Source organism: Athene cunicularia (genome assembly GCF_003259725.1).
Source record: "Athene cunicularia isolate RWA chromosome 5 unlocalized genomic scaffold, athCun1 chr5_part1, whole genome shotgun sequence".
Lineage (NCBI taxonomy): Eukaryota > Metazoa > Chordata > Aves > Strigiformes > Strigidae > Athene > Athene cunicularia.
The window spans coordinates 19,559,920-19,566,586 of NW_020799101.1; the positions used below are offsets into that span (position 1 = coordinate 19,559,920).

Here is a 6,667-nt window from a genome sequence, read left to right on the forward strand (position 1 = left end):
AGCGGGGAGAAGGGGGACGGGAGGCCCCAGCTGGGCGGGCGGGGAGGCTGGGCCGCCCCCCACCGCCCCCCCGGTGTGAGCCCGCGGCTGCGGCCTGCCTTGCTCTGCCAGCGCCGGGCAGCCGCCGCACGCCCGGGAGTCAAGAAAACAAATGTCTCCTCTAGTGGATTTCTAAGTAACTGCGTGACAGAGAGTCTGCTCTTAATCTCTCAACGTTTAGCTTTTAAATTGTCTCTTCATTCATTCCCGGTTTTTATAAAACTGGTTTATAAAGTCCTGCCACATGTCTTAGGATGAGTATGAATACCGTAAGATTAACTGCAAAGTTATTTTAATAATCTGCAAGAGTGCAAAAATTGAAGATTTAAATGTCTGTTAAAAACCGCATGTGTTATGCTACAGCAATACACAAAAGTATTGAAGTAACTTTCAGTGCCATACTACGACTATACTATAAAAGTATTTTACTATTGAATTTTAGTTTTGTGATCCTATGTTAGACTGATAAGCCTTAAAACAATATGCCTTTTTTTGTTGTTTTTTAATTAGCGGTTGCAGCATTTATTAGTCTTCCTGCTACAAGGGAGGAAGAACTACACGGAAGTCACGTTTGAGCCCTGTTTTGCACCAATGTCCCAGCTTCACTTCAGCTGATTCAGTGCGTAGTAACATTACGGAAAGCCCAGCCTACAGATAAAGGGCCCTTTACAAGTAGTGCCACTGGGTAAAATAATCTCCAGGCATTGTAGTTAACAGCTGTATTAATCTCTTTCTGCATCACTGCTCCTAATATAAACCAGACATCATACAGAGATATCTTAGACTAATTGTTGCTAATGATCTGAGCTGTTTGTCTGAGTATACTTATACTGGTGTTACAGTGAGATACAACTATTAACAGATCAGTTTAATTACAACATTCCAGTTAACCTTCAAGATACACATTTTGCTCTCTTAAGAATTCAAACAAGTTGTATTACTTTATTATTGGAACAAGAAACATAATTTTTGAAGGACAGAAATACAAATTGAGTTTATTTCATAACTAATGGATTAGAAAGAAATACTGTTAAAAAAATGTATCCTTTGTGAATAACATCAGGAGCTCATTGCTTCAAGTTCAGCACTGCATTACGTGTAGGAAAACTGTCTATTTTCTTCTAATAGGAAAATTCTGTAACTTCAGTTACTTAGTAGAACATGGTTCAACGTTTTACAGTGTCTTATGAGTAAAAATTAATCTTGCAAACACGAAATTTCAAGCTTCAAGCAGGTAATAGACATATGCTCATTTTTCTAGCACCTTCCATTCTCTCCACTACCATCAAGAAATATGTAATGATGCATAAAGACCCAGCTATATCTGCTTTTTCACAAGTAAGAAATAAAGTGCTGAAAAAAACAGGGAGGCCTCAGACACAGAGCAAAACCACAGAAGTGGTGAATAAAGTGAATTTGTTTAGAGAACAGCTTTGAGTCACATGTACAATCAAGAGGTATTCTGACTTTTCAGTTCATGAAGTCACTTTTTTGCATGGCTAGTGAGTAAATCAAGATATTTTTCCGCATGACTTCTTCATTGTTTCAGCATCCTGGGAATGTCCCTTTAACTAGTAGTTTCTGGATTATCCTGCCTGTGTGTTTATCACAAACGGGTAAGTCTCCACTAGGCTGAGGAGTACATACGTGCCTGGAGGGTGACTGATTCCACTTCTTATTTGTCTTACTTCCCACCTTCTGTTATACCGTTAGTCAGTGCACAGACCTGATGCTGGACAGAGTTCCTAGAATTGGAACAAGGTGAGTACTTGCATCAACCTTCACCCCATTTGTTGGCTGATACATTCAAAAGCAATCACATATTTGGGCCAGGATGGAAAAAAAAACCCACAACTATTCCAAAAGGGAAGATGTCAGTAAGAACGAAGTAGGTTTATCCCTGTTCCACTATGGGCAGACAGCCAAATGGGCAGAAACTTTTCTCTATTGCAGAACAAGGGCTGCAACATTCAGCTGTAGGATGGTAATTTTTCCTCCCATAATCTTCAATGAGAGAGTAAATAGTACAGCAAAAGATGTGGGTGTTCCTACCCATGCATGTCATGAGTGTTGACTGGGGGTTAAAGGAGGAGAAGCAGAAGCACTGTATAGTGTCCTGAGGCAATCACTGTATGTCTTATTGATGTCTTTATCAGAGGTCATCACATGTTCATGGCCACCTTTGTCTCTGTCCTGTTTATTAGAGTTGGTAGTTGGAGCAAATCAGGTAATGGAGAGCTGCTGAGGCAAAAAATGAGATGGGGCAAAATGGAGAAAATGCAGAAAAACTGTTAGGATACAAACTGGGGTTATAGGAAGCAGAAGAAAGAATTTAATCCAGAAATAAGTTTGAGCTTCAAAAAGAGAAAATGTAAGATGCAGAGGAGCATATGGACAGTGTCCTACTTGCCTCTTTTAATATGTGTTGTCTTTAATGTAAATGCAAAGAGAGAAGATACAGGAAGGAGTAACTGTGGAAAGGAAGAAAACTTATAGATGTACCTTCTAGGCAGGGAATCAGGTAGGAAATGGGTGTGATCAAGATTTAGAATAGGAAATGTGCCAGATAAGAGAATTAAGACATTTCCAGTATGAATTTTCTAGAAATAGGAAGGGTTGCCTCTGTTACTCTGAGTTTTCATGGCTTGGTCAGTTTTCTCCAGTAACTCTAGTTCTGGCCTGTCGCAGATACCATTAGAAAAGGGTATCCAATTAGTTTTGTTCAAAATTACTTATATTATATATAATTTATATATTATATATAAACTAATAATTTTAGTTTATATTTACTTAAACTAATATAAAATTCCCCTGAATTAGTTCTTTCAGTGGCTTATGGAATGCTCATCATAACTATGGCTGATGTAGGGGGTGGAGGGAAGAGATATTGCCCTGATTAGAGGAAAGCACATTGGGTCTAAGAGAAATAACTCAGAATAATTCCTCATAGTACAAAATTACCCACATAGCTCAGACTAGTGTCCTTCTGAGTAACATGCTATTTGCATAGCAGATCTGCAGGTTAGACCTGCTCAGACAGTAGCATGTTTGTGAGCTTTACATTACCAAAACACTTTCTAAGTTTTACAGTCATGAGTCAGCGTTCACATACTCACTTTACCTTCTTCCTCATCCCTGACCTGTTTCAAGTTTGTATATACTTTTACCAGGCTCACACAATGTGAAGAGCCATAAAATTCCAAATTACAACAATTGCTAATTTCACACGCACAGACACAGAGATCTTCACATATTTGTGGGACTGGAGTGCAGCCCCTTTATATGATGTTTGCATTGCTTAAATGCCATTAATATTACTTAATTGATATGCATTTAATGGTTGCTAAGACAGTTGTTATTAAGGGCATCATTTTTACTGACACCTTTGGGTGTTTTAAAGCTGAAAGATCAGTCTTTAATCTGCATTTTCTTGCTGTGTGCATTACCAACAGTTGAAGCTTTTCAAGGACTTTTGTTTTCAGTGGCAAACATAAATGTACGTGCACAGGTCATTTGGTACGGCACATATGGATTAAACCTTGAAAATATTTTCAAGCTGCATGAAACTAAGACCAACAGAGTTTTTGGTAAGAGATTTGCCTTAATTGGAAAGGCTTAAAATAAATGATCATATGATTAAAAAAAGCAAGGATTGCCTGCTATTTGTTGTAACCCCTATTTCTGTAATGCCCCTGTAGCCAGAGAAGCAGCTGTTCATTGCTGACATTCTCCCTGCCAGGCATTCCAACTCTCTGAGGTAATGGGCTACAAGCATACGGGCCTTCGCTTTAATTCTTTCAGCGTATCCTTCCGCATGGATAGAGCAAGGGGAACGCCTCCAGGAAAAGAAAATAAATGCACACACACTGAGGCACACGGAGACGGGTGATTTGAAAATATTCCCGAGAACACAATTTGCACTCATGCAGCACAGCGTCACATGAAAGAGGCTGCTTGAAGAGCTGGCTGGCACAGGTTTATTTTGTTGTAATATTTTCTTCCACCCCCAGCTCTTTACCCAGTGGAATGATATCCAGAGCAAGTTTTTTGAGACAGGAAGTGAGGAATGTTTTCACTATGAGTGATCTGAGAGGAAGGTGGGTTAGCCGAGATAGCAGCTGTTTCATACAAGAGGAACACAGTAAGTCAGTTCCCAAGGAATACCGATGAGATGGCTCTGGGAGAAAAAGTCTTGGAGTGCTGTGGGGTTTTTTTGGCTACACGTATGTGAAAGGAGACACGGTGTCTTTGAATTGCTGCACAAGGTAAGAGAAAAACAGCAGGCACAGCAAATAAATAGCAGGTGATCTTCTCTGCTGTACAGTAAGACTGAGGAGTTTCAATCATTTACTTTTTGAGAAGTAAAGGCTGTAGAATTGTGCTTCTGGAGGTGGGGGAGGTTTGAGATGGACACTTACTGCTGTTCTTTCAGTCCAAGAGTCATGTCAAAGATTAACTGGTAAAACAAGGGGAGGGTGGAGTATTCTGATTTTTTTTGGCTCCGCAAATATTTCTGAAATAAATTTATGTATTTTAAGTATTTGAAGTAATAGGGACCCTTTTTCACCATCATACACTGCAGTTTTATTTTGCACGCTGTCATTCATGCAGGTTGTTTAAAAAATCTTTGTAAAGTAAAATGCTAATTATTGAGGAAGGAGAGGGAGGTGTAGGTAAAGGGGAAAGTGCTCAGTAATCACATGTCAGTCACAGCCACGTTGCTGAAATTCTAATACAACATTTTTGAAACTGTATGTCTGTGTTGAAATATAAATGTACAAAGTTTGGCCACTAAAGACATTTTTAGCTGTTGCATGAAATTCCAGGCATGCTAAATAAAGGCTTGTTATTGTAGAGGTCTTCAATTGGATTTGTAACTCCTGGCAGTATGTAGTGCCTTTTTGCTAAAGTAGCTCTGTAACAATGAAAGTGTGTCCAAATTTAAAGTAATGCAGATGGCAAATATGAGAGCACCTAGCATTGTAAAATGCGCAGCTGCTGAATAAAACCAGCACAGCTGTGTTTGCAAGAAGTACACATAGCTAGCAATAGAAGTTAATGAATGATACCTAAGTGTTATTTATCAAACTTGCCTTTATTCTAGGATATTATACATCAGGAATTTTTTTTTTTTTAGTTGGTCTTCTATGACATGGACTGGGAGTTAGTTATTTAAGTCTTTCTTGTTACGAACGTGTTTCAGAAGTAATGACGATCATGTCAGACGTACTGAGCTAAAAGGAAACTGTTTAGGGTGAATGCTCAGTAGAGCAATAAATGCAAACAACAGATGAAGAGCACTCCTGGCACATTCTGAAAATTCTGGCCTAAACTTCCTTCCTGTGCTTGCATTGCTACCTGTCTGCATAGCAAAATAACTGAAAGGCCGAGATTACTTCATGTCAGCATTAGATGGTTTGGAAATTTCACCTGTTGGGTCAGCCTCTGGTTGGTGATTTTTTAATTTTTTTTTTCCCATGCCCTTAGAATAGTTTCCTAACAGGCTGATGGGCGCTTAAAAGTTTGAAAGTCTTTCATATTCGGTGGTACTATACAAAAACTGAGATTGAAACGGCACTGCACTTCTGACTGCAGCTTTTGAAAAGATGACCAAGTTGATTTCTCACGTTGTAGCACTGAAGAAAGTGTGTAACTGTGCAAAGAATGTATTGGAAAACAGGCCCGGGGATGAGCTGAGGTCAGTCAGCCAAAAGTTACTCTGCCAGGAATAAACCCAGTGTGAGATTCTGTTGGCAGTGGGCAGGAAACTAAAAGCTTCTGTCTGTAGAGCATTCCCTGCATGCTGCTCCAGGGGAGCAGGATTTGGAGAACCAAAGTGCAGAGCAAACGATAAAGTGAGGAGTTCCCATGTACCCCTAAATTTTTCAGGGAAACTTTTTGCTATCAGTTGTTATTCTGCAGCAGCACCCAAAAACAAGTTAGTTGGTGTTTGGGTCAGAGTTGTTTTGATTCAATTAAGCCGTTAGCTGTTGAGGATGGGGATTGTGTAGAATGGTAGAACTGTGTCAAGATTATTAGAAATATGGTCATTAAATGTGTTTATTCTTTGGAGCAGGGTTGCTGAGGAAAGGTGCTGTGCTGCATCCTCTTTCTTCTCATTTTAGGCCTTTAGTGCCTTTCCACCTGCTTTTTGTCTTTGCCATGCAAGGGAGTAGGGAGTCTGATACGAGCTTTTCAACCTAAAGAGTTTGGAGTTGAGTAACATTAAATTTCTAGGTATGTATATAAATGTACAAGTAGTATGTGGTGCTCTGTTTACAGCTGTATCTTTGAGTTTAAAAACAGGTGTGCTAGGAAGACTCCTGATTCCCCCACTCCAAGCAAATGGATGTCTTCCTGTTATTCCTGTCTGATACTTGTAAAAGTCTTCAGCAATCAAATTATGCTTTTCAAGATGTGCTACTAACACATATCAGCCGGAGAAAAACGTAGGTGGTGGTTTCCTTTTCCCTTTCAGGCGGTGCGGCGCTGCCACTAGAGGTCCGCAGGCCGCGCTCCCACGCCAGCAGCAGCTCACAATGGGAGGAAGAAGCCCAGCTCTCCCTCAGGGCCGGCCCGGCCGAGGGCTGTGGGGCAGGGCAGGGGACTCGCTCCGGGCGGCGGGTGC

General features: G+C 40.3%; 1 protein-coding gene across 3 annotated transcripts in view; it reads left to right on the forward strand.

Annotated features, from left to right (window-relative positions):
• The first annotated feature begins 3,788 nt into the window (after positions 1–3,788).
• Positions 3,789–6,667, forward strand: part of PTPN21 (protein tyrosine phosphatase, non-receptor type 21) — a 50,979-nt gene continuing 48,100 nt past the window's right edge. For 2 of the 3 annotated variants that reach the window (XM_026849571.1, XM_026849572.1), the window contains exon 1: positions 3,796–4,304. The gene's annotated coding sequence lies outside the window, so the exon portion shown is untranslated. Of the gene's footprint in view, positions 4,305–6,667 lie in introns of all 3 variants that reach the window. The other variant, XM_026849573.1, reaches the window with a different exon arrangement.